General features: G+C 37.5%; 1 long non-coding RNA gene across 3 annotated transcripts in view; it reads right to left on the reverse strand.

Moving 5' to 3' along the window:
- Nucleotides 1–1,313, reverse strand: part of LOC311440017 — a 274,632-nt gene extending 273,319 nt beyond the window's left edge. For all 3 annotated transcript variants that reach the window (XR_014695154.1, XR_014695155.1, XR_014695156.1), the window contains exons 1-2: nt 1,287–1,313; nt 599–731 (exon numbers count right to left, since the gene is read on the reverse strand). This is a non-coding gene — a long non-coding RNA (uncharacterized lncRNA). The remainder of the gene's footprint in view (nt 1–598; nt 732–1,286) is intronic.
- Between the last annotated feature and the right edge of the window lie 15,604 nt (nt 1,314–16,917).

The following is a 16,917-nucleotide window of genomic DNA, read 5'->3' on the forward strand; positions in this document are numbered from 1 at the left end:
TACTGTTGCTCACAAAGTAGCTTCTTACGTTCTCCACGCTGCAGCAGCCCTGCTTTTGCTCCCCTGCTCTGGAGATGGGACAAGAAGAGAGGGTAGCTTCACCTGGTAGCTGGCTCTCATGCAGGGGAGGAGTGGAATGGGGGAATGGGTAAGCTAACACTGCAGCTGCAAGGGAGAATGAGCACACGAATGTGGGAATGGGGATACCTCCCTGACACAACCAGCTGCCACCGCACAAATCTCGTCTTTTCCTCAAGCAGGAGCAAGTCTGAGCTGGGTACAAAGTCAAGGTAGACAGCCTTTGTTCTAGGCAAGTGACTACTTCGTCTATTGAAGATATTCCTGTGAGAGAGGCACTTGAAGAAAACAGTGCAGGGAGTATGATGACAGCACAAAATAGCCTCCAAAACAGTGAAAGCAAAATACAATATTTTTACAATTAATGGCCAGTGACAACAATCCACACTACTAACTCATTATCAAAGACATTCTACATATGTAATTATATTCTGATCTCCCTCTTATCTATTTAGAGATGTCCTGTGTGATACGGAGAATTATAACTGCTGCTAAGACACAGAGAAGGTAAATGACTTACCCAAGGTTACGTAGGATGCGTGCAGCCAAGCCAGAAGTGGAACTGTGGCATCGCATACCTTCAAACCAGGAGGTATTTACTCTGAGCCATCATATTGCTCTTGCACAGGCCTTAGCTGATATTGTACCAGGACCTGAATGAAACAAAAAGACTTATGTAAAGCTTGCCAATAAAACTGATCCAGCTATTTTTTTGTTTACGAAGTTTAAAATAAATCTTCCATTGGTTAACCTTCGTTGAGCTGAAATCTGCCTTCTACCAGAAACAGAAAATCAGATTCAATAACCACTTTCATTCCAACTGGATTAACTTTAGTCAAAACTGCAATTAACATGTAATAGAGTCATGTAAAATAAGGTGCACCCACTTTTTGATGCTATTAATGCTACAAATTCAGATGAGGTGAACCACACTAACAACAATAAAAAGTCCTCACATTTTGTTTTCTTCATGGATGTCGTGGTTTAACCCGGCCGGCAGCTAAACACCACGCAGCCGTTCGCTCACCCTCCCCCCTCCCTCTCTGGGACGGGGGAGAGAAATGGAAAATGAAGCCCGTGAGTTGAGATAAAGACAGTTTAATAAGACAGGAAAATAATAATAATAATACTAATAATAATACAATGATGATAATAGTACTACTAATAATAATATGTACAAACAAGTGATGCACAATGCAATTGCTCACCACCCGCTGACCGATGCCCAGCCTAACCCCGAGCAGTCCGGCCCCCTCCCCCCGGCTAGCCACCCCTATATATTGTTTAGCATGACGTCAGATGGTATGGAATACCCCTTTGGCTAGTTTGGGTCACCTGTCCTGGGTCTGTCCCCTCCCAGCTCTTACTGCACCCCCAGCCTGCCTGTTGGCAGGACAGAGCAAAAGGCTGAGGTGTCCTTGGCTTGGTATAAGCACTGCTCTGCAACAATTAAAACATCGGGGTGTTATCAGCACTCTTCTCATCCTAAGCCAAAATACAGCATTCCACCAGCTACCAGGAAGAAAATTAGTTCTGTTCTAACTGAAACCAGGACAATGGACATCTGTAAAGTGCAATTAATAAAACAAAATTATGTTTTTAATTACTGTTAATCAATTATTTTATTTTATTTTATTTTATTTTATTATTTTTTTTATCTCAGCTACTATCCATGTGACCTTATGTTCATGTTGAAAATCAAGATTTTGGAAAAAAAAAAAACTGTTTTGTCCTAACATACACTATATTTTGCAGTTTTAAACATCAGGATTAAAAAAGTTTGGAAAGATAATGCAGAAAAATGTCTTCTTATGTCCCTGACTCATCTAAGCAAGCCTTAGTACAGGTTTCAGCTGCTCCAGCAGTACTTCCTTTCTGTATCAAGAACTGCTTCTGTTGTCCTTATAGCTATGTTTGTTTACACTGAGTCTTTGTGTTTATATAAAATTCATAATTATATACGCATGAAGCTTCAATTCCCTTCCCAGTCAACATTTTGACAATGCACCAATTTGGAAGTGAAACAAACAAACAGGCACCAAAAATGCCCATAGTGATCTTACCAGTGGAGCCCTGTACCACTGGTGACTGCCTCCTCTGTTGGAACTACACTGCTGTTTGCATTAGAAGGTTGCTTAGAATGCTGCTTGTATTAGAAGGTTGAAATCATCCTTATTTAAGGTCAGACTCTATATTTTCTTGTGGAGTGTTGGGGGTTTTTGCCTCTTTTTTAATTATTAAAAAATAAATAAACTGGCATGCTTGTAACTGACTTGAAGTTTATTTTCCAAAGCTGTTCTACCAATGCAAATGAAAAGGCAATGAATGGAGGCACACAAATTAATGTCTAGGGGCAGGGGGAGGTGAGAATGTCTAATCTGACTTTCTTGCCAGAACTGACATGACACAAATGTGTTGCTTTCAGTCAGGCAAAATGCTGAGCCTCTAAGTAAGTATTCGTATTTATTTTGGGTAAGAAGTTCATTTCTAGTCAGGCCAAGAATCTGGTGAAGAATGTAATAATTAAGATAGTACTTAGAAATAAGAGCAACTTTTCCTGACATAAAAATACTGTTTTCCACCAGTAATTGGTTTGATCTGAAAAAATAAGCTTAAAGAATCGCAGCAGTAACTATCAAGTTTATCAGAGAGGTTACAAATTACAGTTCTTCATGGGACTTAGAAAACTGGAACATGTTTCCGAAGTGCCAGATCTAAGTCAGGTTTACATTTACGATATATATTTAAGTGTTAAATTTAAACATTTCAACAATGAAAAAAGCTGGAAAGAAAACTTTCTAAGAAGCAGTTTTGGAACAAACGTTACTTTTCTTTGGTGATGTTTTTGGTTAATAAAATGATAGACATAATACAAAAATATACGCACAGATGATGACTAAAGATTAGCATTTTAAAATAATAGTAATAATAATAAAAAAAGTGTTGGCATTTTAGACACCTGATTTGTACCTAGGTTTGGATAACCTTATTGGTAGAAGTTTCAGTTTATTCTTGTGCTAAAATAATCCTGGAACCAAGTACAGGGGAAATAAACACTGAAAGACACATTTAGCATTTCTCATCAGATAACTGAAAACAGATGCAGCAACAACTGTAGAAAATTAAATAAAAATGCCATCACTTTGCTTAGACTAAACTGTAATTTTGATTTTACAAACATACACACAATTACATTTTCACATTAATTATCTTGTGCTAGTACAAACATAGAAGAAAACTTCAAATACCACAACTACCACAGCTCCAAAGGATTTCTTGGAGTTTCAGTCATATCTTGACACAACTATCCAAAATGCAGAATTGGCAAAATGCTCAAATCCAGGGTCTCCCCTGCCTCTTCTGAACAGTCTCACAGATACCTTTTAATCACTCCATTACAATCCATTAGTCCTGCTCTAAAATGCAAGGCAATTATTAATAATTACTGTTGTTGCAGTTGTTTTTGTTGAATAAACACTCCTTTCATTTGGGCGGTATGTAATGCCAACATGTACTACAATGCTTCCTTCCATTTCTACTTAAAATTCTGTTACATCACTAACTTGATTGCATTGGGATCCTACATTTCAAAACAGAGGTTGTTTCTAGATAGGGCTACTTTTCCCCTAATTGTGACTGCTATTAATTTCTGATGGAAAATTATTAAATTAAAAATTAATTAAATAATAATTTTAACTTTCTTAAATGATACATTTATACCTCTTACTTACCAAAATCTTGAGAGGAACCCTTTATACTGAAATGTTTAAACACCAATTACTTTGCTCAGAAAATTCTTCATGAAACTTGTATGAAAACTGCCTCTGATGAAAAAAGTCATACTGGGCACCATTTACGTCTAACAATCATTTTCACTCCAACCTAACTCTGTTATCATTTTCAATTCAGCGTAATAGCTGTCATGGTCAAGTATTTTGTTTGTTTTTGTTTGTTTGTTGTTGTTTTTTTTCCTCCTTTTTTTTTTTATTATTAACAACAAACTACTTACAAAATAATTAATGTTGAAAAGCTGACTTATTTAAGTTTGCTGGTTTTAGATCCAAATTTATTTGCACTCTTTTAATTTAATACTTTATATTTTTTAGTGTCTCAACACTGCAGTGAAAATGGTGAAAGCAGCTGCAAGGAGCAGGCAATCCAGCCCAGCTGGCTCACCAGCACTTCTGTGCACAGAGCCTTGGACAAGGCTTTGCCACCAAACTGCACAAAGCTCTGAATTTGGAAAAAGCACACCATTTGGACTACAACAGACCTTGCACATTTTCAGACCAACAGTCCACCAAGAGCTTCCCCCCTTCATTCAAGGATTTTTGCCTTGAGGAAGCATTTACACTACCTCTAGGGAGATTTTCTTATCTGGTTATTAACACTTCCAACATTAAAGGATTAAACATTTCTTCACCCAGGGCTCCCTTGGAACATGAGAGCATTATGTTTGCTGCTTACTCTTTGTTTGTAATGGCAATCAGATGCGTATTGTTGCCTCATAAGTAATTATGCAGTCAAATACACTATCCAGAAGAGTATGTAGTCCAATCACACAATGTCATATCAAACATTAAAATTATACATCGATTTCCAGAAACGTGAAACATTTTCCCAGCATGAATGAAGCCTCCTGCTCACATTTTCAGGCCAATTTTTATGAGCCCTTCAATGACTGAGGTGTATAGAAAAATAGTCATTTAGAAAGGTGATGCAAAGGTGCATGAATTTCCACATCACCTTTCTGAATATTTATTTCAGTTGCCTAAGGAATGGTCGTTTGAGCATTTAAGCTAAGGAAACAAGATGTAGTGCACACAGCAACATGCTGATGGACTTATGATATCAAAAAGAACGTCTGGATCAGAATAATTTAAGATCTAGTATTCTAATCTGTGTACATTTTCATATACAGCTAAAAAACATTTCTCTTTATATGGATTTAATGCCTTACCCATTTCCAAAAAAAGACACAGAAGTGAAATAAAAAGGTAGAGATGCATAAACAAGACTGCTTAGGCTCAGTCCTGAATGAGGAAACACAACACTCATGAAAGCCAGATAAAGCCAAGCCACCATGGCCAAACGTGTGTCAGACAAGTAGTTATGCATCTTCTGCCTAAGGTGATGAATCCATAACCTCGAAGCGTAGCATAGTGTAACCATATTGTATTTCAACGCAACGAAATCTTTGAACTTAGGCTGAACCCTGGTCAGGAGCTTTCTACTGAGAAAAGGAACTATATTTGCATCGATTCTCCTAGCAGCTCTTCTCTTCAGAGCAATAGATTGTACGTTCTTGAAGGTATGCCTAGAGAGCTGACTTTTTTTCCAGCTGGGTATTTACATAAACAGTACAAGCTGTACATTTCCAAGACCACAGATGATTTCATAATGATCTTGTTTTCAAAATGAAAATTTTAAAGGTAAATTCACGTCAATAATTCTGTATCTGTTGCTCTACCACAATATTTTCTACTGAAATCTGACAAGCTTAAGTGCTTTCCCCTACCTATTTTCTCTAATGTCAGGTAAACAATGTTGACAATTTTCCTATGTGAAACCAGATCATCCCTAGACTTATATTTACAGCAGTGTCTGAAATGGAAGCAACATAATTCACTGCTTTTAACTGTAATTAAATTCACAGGAAAACCCTTAATTGAAATAACCAATTATAATTTGACTTCTATTTGTACGTTTCGGTCATTCGTCCAAAGAAAGTTCACTACTTTTTGGGTGATAAAATTTAGTATTTCTTTTTGCTGCATTGAAGCTTTCCTACGCATGTATTTATTTTAGCAGTTATATATGACTACTTTATGTTTATTTAGTTTTATTTTTGGTATTATTATGCTGGAAAATACTTTTAAACAATATTATTTGTTTTATTATGTTAGAAAATACATATGAAGCTCACACATTGATACTAGATAATTTTTAAAAAGTTGATACATATCAATCATAATAGCATGGTAACAGGAAACTGCTTAAAATAAGAGAAGAATTTTGAAATTTTGCTACATAAAATCATCTTAAATATGTCTGTTTCTTAAGAAAAATGAAGTGCTAAATTGCATTGGCATTGAATTGGTTGATAAAATAAATATTTTTACACATTAATTGATTTAAACGTATCGTTTCCATTCTTCCATAACTTGAGAAACAGTGCATCTGATCTTCTCACATCTCGTTCCTAAACATAAACTGGAAGAGCGAAAAATCCTACTGTTTTTCAATGTTCTCCCAAGTGGTTTTTAAGTTTTCAATGAACTAATTCTGAATCAACAAAACAAAACAAAAACAAACAAACAAAAAATACAAAACAGAAAATGAAAACTTTCACACAAACAGAGAAGGTGGTATCTCCATCAACAGTTAGTTTAATACTTCAACAAACTGACTGTAATAAAACTTCAACAGAATATATATGCTACTCTAATTATTGTTGTTAAAGACAAATGTTTATAATAGTTTAAAGCAAGTGCAGTCTTTATATAGTTTATGATAGCTTCATATTTTTAGATATATACACACACTTAAAAAATTCTAAATATGTATTTAGAAGTTGATGAAAATAGATTTCATTTTCATCTACCCTTCAATAAAACATATAAAATCCTACTGCTTTATTCTTAAGTCTGTAGGAGAAATCCAAAATAAATGCATGAAGAACAGTAACAAACTAATTTGTCGGGAATCATATGTAGTTTCAGAAATTAAATGCATGAAGCACATTTGTTAATATCTTGCATTTATATAGGTAGCTTTTCATCCTGAAGAATCCTGAAGCACTTTGCATGTACACATGAAATATATCTTCACAAAGCTCAACCAAAGTAGTTCCATGCATCAGCTCAAAGAAATCCTCCAAAAATTATACTCATACAGTTTCTCTTTTCTGTGAAATAACTATTAGCTACTTCTCCAGCAATTTTGGCATGCAAAATTCTAAAACTCTCTTCTAATAGTAGCACAGGAAATTAAAAGCATCTCACAAATTACTCCAGTCCCTGCTATAATTTAGAAGTCCCTCTGGGGCCACCTGACATACTCTTCTTTGATCTCTCCTTCCCCTTGTAAACCACATAGCCCTTACCCTCCAAATTGAAAACATACAGCTTCTTCATCTCTAGTCTCTGCCATGGGAGCTTATCCAGTCATGCCATGCCTCATGGCATCTTCAAGCTTTATGCTGCTCCTATCCCACTATGATTTGACAAAATTGTTCATTGAAAATCATATCTCTCTATAAGTGATTTTTCAGTCACATTTGGTCATTCTCTCAACTTCTGGTTTGAAAAGTTATAAGGGATTCATGGGGATCCGTGCTACTTAGCTCTTTACCTTGCATGTGCTGCTTTGAGAATTCAATGAGAGTCAGCAATCTGTGGAGTTCCTAATCTATGGTGTTCTCCAGTAAACAAATGAGCTCTTCTTCTTACAAAACAACCCATTACACTGTACAAATACAGTGACTGTCTCACTGTCCTTTCTTTTGTCTGTCAAATCCAGAAGCTTGTTTCCTGCAGTGGCCAAACAGCTCATAATACATCAAACACTTGAGACTTTTACACATTAAGTGAAATTTGCTTTCTGATCTCTGTAGCAGCAAAGTCTGCTTAGAGTTTTCTTGATATTTCTAGTAACTGTCAGTGTAGTCATCAGTCAGGATACTTTCAACTCACTATAACCTAGGTATAAAATTAAACTCAGTAGTGTTTTGTTGTTTTCCAGTAAAGGAAAGGGGTAAAGCAACAAGATGCATCTCTCTTCTTGCATTACCAGTCAAGCAACAAGCACATCTGAAGCCCTTACACATCACTAGGTGCACGCTTTGCTGTAGTTACTCACATATTTCATCTTCCCTACAGTCTGCAAAAAAACGTATACCTCCAGGGGAAGGAAAAAATAAATAAATAAATAAATAAATAAAAGGAAAAAAAATCCAGTTCTCTTTATACTCCTCTGCAAAGTACTTAATGACATTAGGCACTTACAAAGTAAAGATACAAGTTTTCAAAAGAATTCTAGCTGAGCTGTGACAAAATCAACCAAACAGGAAAACTACCCATTAAGCTTTTTGTAGTTCTACCTAATATTCAGCATAATCCTACATCTCACTGAAACCCTCTGGGCTCAGGACTAATGGAACAGTTGCAGATATCTTTTTTGAGTCTAGCAGTGATGAACTAAATGTTATTTTGCTTTTTAGTATTTGACTTTGCATCTCAGGTCAGTGCTTTAACATCAGTCAGACTCAAGAGAGTAACTGGAAGTGACATAATTTGCAAAACATACCCTGCAGCACAACGGAAAATGATGTAGTTAAATAAAAACAAGCAGTGTGCTGGGTAATTGGGATATGAACTTATTTTGTTACAAATGGAATGAGTCCACAGATCTTGTCAAATGCAGCTTCCGAACATAACAAACAAATAGAAAGGCATCATCACTATCCATAATGCTAATTTCTCGAGGTAAGCTGGCACCATCAAAAGTCTAGTAAAGGAGCTTCAAATATTGTTTCCCACCTTGACCAGAAGCTGAGCAAACCTCATCATAAATAGCTGAACCTATGGGCAGCATTATGAGGGCCGTGAGCCTTAAAGGGCTGTTTGGGCAGTTGAAGCTTTTTCAACCACTGGGAAAAACCTGGCCTGCCCCTTTCTTTTTGGTACAGCTCAAGGCATGAGAGATCAGGGGGGTGGTGCTGAGATGGGCTAAGAAGGGCTATTCTAGCATTAAGGAGCTGGAATATGCTTCCATGCCCAGGACATTCTGCACTGGTCTGTTCAACTCTGACTTTAAGGAAATCATTCCAGATGTACCACTCCAGAAACCTGCTGCATGTTTCAACCCAATCCTAGTTCAGATAGTTTTTACAATATCAAAATAACTGCCATTACAGCTTCTTTATTTTATTACACTAACAAAATGTTAATTTATATCTCTGGTATGACTTTTCACTTTGAAACCTATTGCTAATTTCAAACTGGAACAGATAACTTACAAAAAAACCTCACACATACAGAAAGCTGATAAAGCTCTCTATATTTCATAGCAAGGTGTAATTGAGCCTCAATGAAATGAAAAAGCAATACAAAATAATATAAAAGAACTCCAAAATTTGGTGACCTGTTATTTATGTCCAGGGTAGAAGATCAAAGAATTTTTTGTGAAGTTATGATAAAGTAGCAAACAAGAAGCTAACTATCCAACTCAATCAAAACTATTAGCAAAAACATGACAGTTCTGTGCCATGGAATACTCTAGTAATAAAGACCTACCTGCTCACAAAAAAACTAGCAACAGTTAACTAATATTGCAATGCAGTATTGTGACCATCAGGAACAGGCTTTCTGTGTGATGCCGAAGTTTTCATTTACAAAATTAATTTCTCTTCAGAGCCCTTTGACCCATGTCTCAACGATATCTCTTTCTTCCTTTGGTGCACTCCTACTTCCTAGTGACTTCTGTTCTGACCTTAGCATGTTTTTGCATACTTCTTGTGTAGTTTACCCAGCTAGCTGCCATCCTTCAATATTCCACTCCCTTGTATCAAAGACAGCACAAAATAACTTGTGTTGGATCCTTGTAGAAACTATTATTATAGCTGGGTTCTTGTAAAAATATTTTTCTTTCACATTAAAAGAAACCATGTGAGGCATTGGCTGTAATTAAAGCCTGATCCTATTTACACCTACTTATTTCAGCCAACTAAATTTCATACAATTTTGCAATGATACTTTATAGATGACATCTCAGAGAACAAAAAGCTACTATAGCTACACCACTAGTGCTGAAAGCACTTAAAAGCTGGAACTTAGCCTCAATAGTCTACAACATGTAACACTGTATTTTACTTACATTTTTGTAAATTCACTAACAGGAATAGCAAATTAATCACCCATCCTCCCTCTTTTAGAGCAAATTCAAACACAGCATATGCAGGTTGCTGGAGCTGTGCTTACTAGCTGTGGTGAGAGGGTCCTTTATGCCACTTGTTCAAAAGCAAAAATCCCAAGATGTACAGAAACAAATCTGGTTATTTCCTAATGCTGATGGGTCTGAGGATTCACAGTTACCGTTCATTGCTATCAGAAGTATGTGTACTCTGGACATTTTCAAATCAGATGAAATACCCTAAGAACAATTATTGTTTTTCATAATTAACACTGTTCCATGTTGTAAGCACCTGAAACTAATATATGGATTAATAAATGGCTTCAAATCTTTCAGTTTCTTCAAGTGTTTTACTACATGACATTTTACTAAGTGGCTAAGTACAAAGTTACTCTGTGGAATGATGCATGGCACAAGGATGCCGTTTGTCCCTTGATGTCATTATAATGTTTTGTTTGGATTTCCTAAAACTTCCTGCGGTAGCTTGGCAGAATGGCATCCCACGACAGCTATCCTTGTGCTATGAGCTGCAATGAAAGGTGGAATTGAACTGTAGCTGTTAAGATGTTAGCTTCATTTCTTGTTGTTACTGGGTTTAGAAAGACACTGGCTTGAAAAAAAGGTGAATTGCTAAGCACAGAATAAAGCTTCACATATAGCAAGAGATGATGAAGAGAAAACAGAAAGGTACAACGTGAAATCCACTGGCAGATATAAAACAGAAACATTAAACCTCTTGATCAGCAGTTTTCTTTGCTAACAAAAAAGATCATGAGAACCTCCTAAATTCCTTTTTACTGCTTTTTAATGTTTCTCAGAGTTACGTTGTTTGCCTCAGTGAAGGTGTACTTTAGAGAATGACAATGTTTACAGCTAGATGAACAGTGGCAAAACTGAACAAGAACAATCTGGTGAGTCCAAGTTATTTTTGATTTCTTGTTTCCTTGCCCTTCATATATTTATCTCTGTGTGAACAATATCTAGTTGTCTGAAACTGACGGCAATGGGCACGAGCTTGAAGTGTACACCAGCATTCATTCCTTGAGGAAAGTAAACTTATTTTTTGGGCCAGCAGCTGACTTCTGCACAACCCCCCTAAAACTTATGTAAGCCTGTCAGCTTTCTTCTTTACAGAGGGAAAAATGTTTTAAATTCACCACAGTGTGTGGAAAGCATAGTGAATTGATCAGAGCGTCCCTGCTCTTTGTTCGGCACACTTGGCCAGTCCGCGCCCAAGCAGATTGCCATGGAAACACAGTGCTAGGAACAACAACCAGCAATGACATGGGGCGACTGTCCTTTAGGTACAGGCCGGAGGCTTTTACTCACTTGGAACATTGCTGAGCAATTCTGAATAACAGATTACTATAAATGAGCAAATTTTCAAACAGCAGAAGTGAGAAAAAGAACTTGGGGATCTTTTCAAAGAATCATCTTCTCAGCCTCCTTCCATCTTGATACATTTGTAAACTCCTTTCTCTCATTTTCCCTGCTGTGGAGTGCAGAAACTTTCCATATCTGACACCTGGTATGTAAATCAGGAGTGTGCAGGATGTTGTACAGCTTCCAAAAAAACTGGAAATGCAGTTAGTTGTGAAACTATAACATCTAGGTGAGAAAATCATTCTTGCAGAAAATGACATAGTAACTCTGATCTTTTTATGAAAAGAACAGATCTGCCAGAGCACTGATATGCCAGACATCAGGACAAATTCTATTGTGATTTACGCCCCTTGTAAACCAAATATAACTCAGACAACCCATTTGTGACAAGCCATGATGGCAGCTTGGAAGAAAGTTATTTTCACAGTTGCTATTCAAGGAGAGAAACTGTATGTTTGATCTTAATGAAGATCTCCAAATATCACACTGGTCCTAATGGAAACAACAACAACAACAACAACAACAACAAACAAACAAACAAACAAAAAACATCAAAGCAAAAAAGGAAAAATTAAAGATCTGTTTCACAGCTTTACCATGGACTATCTCCAAACAGGGCATAGATGTAGAGGGGTGACACAGACACTGACAGCATAAGGTTAGCAGGAGATAACAAACCAGTACATGAGGGTGCCTGAATGCAGATTCCAGGACAGCAAAGCATCGTTCCCTAGAGAAATGTAATACTCTGCACACCTGTTTGCTCACAGTGCAGGCTGTGAAATGACTGTGGGCCCTGCAGGGGTCAGTTTGGCACATAAGTATTCAGAGGGATATTAATTGCAGTGGTGGGACCTGTGTAAGACAAGTCTCACTAGACAGGGCATAAGAATTGGATTAAAACAAAGTAATGCCCAAACAAAGTATGTCAGTAACAGGTTGAAACTACTTCTTTAGTAAATGCTTTCCCTTAATTTTTTCAATTCTAGTCCTTTCAGAACATGTCACATTGTTTTAATCAAAGAACACATTAAAACTCTTCCCATTAATCTAGAAGCAGAGCATCAATACAAAGAAAACACCTCACACTAGAGCTGAATGTGTTACATCAGGATATTCACAAGTCACTCAGCACTCCAAACCAGAAATCCTTCTGACTTGCTCTCTTGCTCCCTCTCTGGAGAACAGTAATTTCTCCATGCGTGGAATTACCATGTTTGACTTGGCAGTGCGGTGGAAGCATCACATGGCTTACAATGAAGGCCCAGAGTGCAGTTTCTATTATTGGTAGCTGGTTATGTCATCAGAGCATTCTCACATATCAAGAGCAGGTGTCCCTGCTGCTGCATTACAAATAAAATCATTCTCGGTAAGGATTTGGATTTAAAATGAAAGCAGCAAGCAAGCAACCATTGTATCTCTAAATAACAGCATGCAGGCAAAAAAAGAAAATGGGTAATTTGAGATCATACTTAGTCAGGAAAAGCAGGTGAAAGGTATGATTTAAGGATGGAACATTTAGCTCTAAGTAGAACAATTTGTAATTAATGCCATATAATTAGATCACAAGCAGTTAAAAACACTCCAGTTACATCAACGAAAATAGTCTTCAAAAACAAAATAATGTATAATTAGGTTAAGCATGTGTATTTGGAGAAATTAAAAACTTAACAGAATTTACTCTAAAATTTTAAGCCAAAGACGATGAAAGGTTTCCACAACTTGGGAAACTTCTGTTACTATTTCCATTCTTCTGGGCATTTCTTGGTTAACTGACGGTTTAATATAGAAAGAGGAACAAGTTCCATGACTGATTTTTTTTTTCTTTTCCTGGAGAATTTGAGTTTGTCTATTCATATTAAACTCAAAGTCAACCAAGTTGGTCTAGAAATCCAAGTTCTCAGTGGTTTCCAGTTCCATTCTATATTCCACTAACTTAAGTTTGTTCTGTAGTAATGAGAATCTATCTGCATTTTTTCCTTACAGACTTACAGTTGGTTTCTTGGAGTCAGGAGGGAACTTTTGATCAAGCTATGGGAGAATGATGTCTCACCTGAGCCTATGCCACTCACTGGGGATGTGGGAAGTGGCCTGAAAAAAATAAAAACGATGACAAAACCCTTCATTTCCCAGATTTTATATCTTGAACTGTGTACCCCTCAGTGCCTTGAAATTCATTTCTCCCAGCTTTGCTTTTACCTTCCAAAGGCCTTAATTTCATGTCAGTGGAAAGGGAAGAACACTCAAAATCATCACTGTTCTTTTGTGAAAAAAGAACAAAAGAACAGTGATGATTTCTTACATTAAAGCTTCTTGCTCAAACCTCTAAGAAAGTAGTTTCTGTCACCTTTCTCTGTTGCTCAGTTCATTGAGCTTGCAGTGAGTCTTGAGTGAGTGGGATACTTCTATACACAGCAGAATCTAGAACTATGAAACTTTCTATTCTGTAAAATAAAGTTCACACACACACATATGTAAATCAGTTTCATTAGCTTGGAGGTACCTTCAGACTTCTGAACACAGCTGAGTGAAGTGGACTGCACCTGAGTATTCTTCAATTATTTTTTCTTCTTCAGAGTGAGCCAGGCTGCACTCCAAATGCCCACATGCAGCTTTAGATAATGCAGTGCAAGAGGAGCAGTTACTCTCTCTCACATGCAGCTGATACCATTCAGCAGCATTCACCACATCTAAACAAGCCTAACATCAGAAACAAGACAGTGAGATGGTGTAATGCTGACTGCCAAGTTGCTACCAAATCCGTAGGGCTTGATTCTCCATCACTTCTAAGGGGGTGCTGCATGCTGTGTGCCTATTTGCATAGTAATTGCATGGCGTGTCCCCAGCCACCAGCCTTCTAGCTGAACTGGAGGGAGGAAAAAGCAACCCCACAGACCAGAAAAGGAGCTGGTGGAATTAAAAGGGAGAGGAAGGGGAGGTGGGTGAGGAAACTGAAAGAAGACCTTGCAGAGAGAAAAAAGGATTATTTTAGTTCCTTCAGTATTAAAATTGAAGTAATGCAAAAACTGGTTGAATTCCAGATCCTTGAAAATCAAAATTCGGTTCCTGAAACACAAGAGCAGATGGTTGACTGATGTAAATAAGTGCAACTTCAGCTGAGGTTTTGGCAAATCCTCTTTCTGAGAGTCAACATCCACAGATTCTCAGGTCAATGGATGTGGATTTTTAAGATTTATTTCTAAGGTACTGTGGTGACAAATAGGTATCATTCCTATCTTCTCTTCTCTTACCACAATAAATTCTCACTTCATTTTTCATGCCATAAAATTTCTCTTTAACATAACCTAACCCAAAATTTGGCAGACTCTGAGGGGTTTCCACTGCATTCTTCCTGCCAGCTTCTTTCTGTGACTTAGCACAAGAAGTGATGTAGAAGGTAAAGCAAAAGGAATTTCTGATAATTACCTGCATCAAAGAAATATAGTTGATTTGAATTAACAATGAGATATGATCTGCATCAACTACCCTATAATTAGACATCTTCTCAGTGCATTAGTACCAGAGTGATCTTACTTTTGTGTCTCAGCTGTAGGTCTAACCTTGGCTGGGAATAATGATTTCTTGTAGAAAGGGAGGAGTTCAGGCTCACACTTTCATTTAGTCCTTGGACTGCGCTCTGAGAATGCAAATTAGGCTAGTGTTTGAGTGAATGACATCTGTGCCACTGTTAGAAATGCACATGTAACTGAGCAGATATCACTGACTTCTGTCAAGTCAGCACTGATTCTTTAGGAACAAGTAGCACATGAATCTTGAACTAAGAAACAAACCATCATGTCTTACAGCTACGTAGTCCAGGCCCTGTGCACTCTGAGAAGGCTAACAACTTGGGCAAGAACATGACGGATGGCAACTACTATCAGACTGTACGCCCTGTTAGCTCCCACCAGCACATCTGGTCATTTCCCTGTAATGGAAATCACTGCACAACCTGTTTCTCTGGATATCATGGAGATTACTTCTCCCCCTTCAGGTTTGAAGACAGAAAATGCAGGGAGTGGAAAATGTGCAAATTATGTTTTGCACAACAGATGAAGGAAATAAAGGAGCAAAGCTGCTTTGAGTTAGTTCCTAGAGGTTTTGTCTGTCACTTCTCTTCATCATGTCTAGTCAAAATGTATTCCCTGAAGTGAGGAACATGGAGGAAACACAGCAGCAAATCAGTACAGGTTTTCTCAAGGAAACGATGATACTTCCAGGTAAGTGAATTACAACACTGGCTTTAACTCAAGGTGTAGTTCACAATAAGCAGAAGAGAGGCTTCTCACCATATCCTACGTGTCTGAAAAGCCATGACTGAAGCTGAGCAAAATAAATGTTTTGATTTTTCTGGTCGGATATAGAACTCTTAGGAAAATTTTACTGGAGAAAGTAGCATGTAGAGTTTTCTTTTTTGTAAGAAAATGTTTCAGTTCTAGTTCAGGTGTTCTATTGGAACACCTGAAGGAAGGCTGGAAACAAGATGAAGCCTGGCTCTTTCCGTCAGTGCCCAGTGACAGGACAAGAGGGAATGGGCACAAAATGACACACAGGAGGTGCTGTCTGAACATCAGGAAACAATTTTTCCACTATGTGACTGAGTCCTGGCAGAGAGGCAGTGGGGTCCTCAGCCTTGGATACAAGTGGCCCTACTTCTGGGGTGGGCCTGCTCCTGCACGGGAGCTGGATGGACAAGATGACCACTAGAGGTCTCTTCCAATCACAGCCATCCTGTGATTCTGTGAACACATAAGCCTTCTCCTCTGGGAGCTGCAGAGATTCACAGGGTTATCCTGTCATCTCTTGTCACCTGAAAACACATCACAGGGCTTTGGCATGGGAAGCTGCTCTTGTAGTGCAATTTAATAATTGTTCCACCTCACTAGCAAATCTCTGTTTTTCAGAAAATCCTGAAGCAGTTCTATTTCAGGATGCATGAATAGGGAGACTAAGAGCACAGTGAGAGTGCAGAAAATGAACATTTCCCTAGAAGAGGTTTCTACCTAGAATTCTACCTAGAATTGCTAGAACACCTAATATGCATTGCTAAAACACGTAACATAATAAAAAGCATCACTAAATGATAATTTTCATCAAGACAAAGGGAATAGCAATCTGTTTCTATGTTCTTGTTTGCTGCTCAGTATTCTGAACAGTTTCTAGGGAGCTCTGCAGTTGATATATTTGTTTGTTTTAATCTCAACAAAGGTAACAAGATCTACCAAACATCCCCACCAGAACTTTCACATGCACCAACAGGAATTTTTACGTGAACCTCCACCTCTCTGGCTTTTTAATGTTTTATTTTTTGTTCCATTTTCAGGGACTTATTAAAACAAAAAGTGCTCTAAGAAAAGAGTAAAGGCAAATTCACTTGATTTGGATGCTTTTTCAAAGTGTGAATTCAAAGACTACGTACTTTGAATTTTCAGTGTTCCACAATTAACATCATGTATGCTGCCATTATCCAAGAATAGGTTGGGAAACTCTCTGTTCTGCGGACATAAAATCTATTTGAACTGAATCAATTTTTACCACAAAAAA

The sequence above is a fragment of the Aythya ferina genome (genome assembly GCF_964211825.1).
Source record: "Aythya ferina genome assembly, chromosome: 7".
Classification (NCBI taxonomy): Eukaryota; Metazoa; Chordata; class Aves; order Anseriformes; family Anatidae; genus Aythya; species Aythya ferina.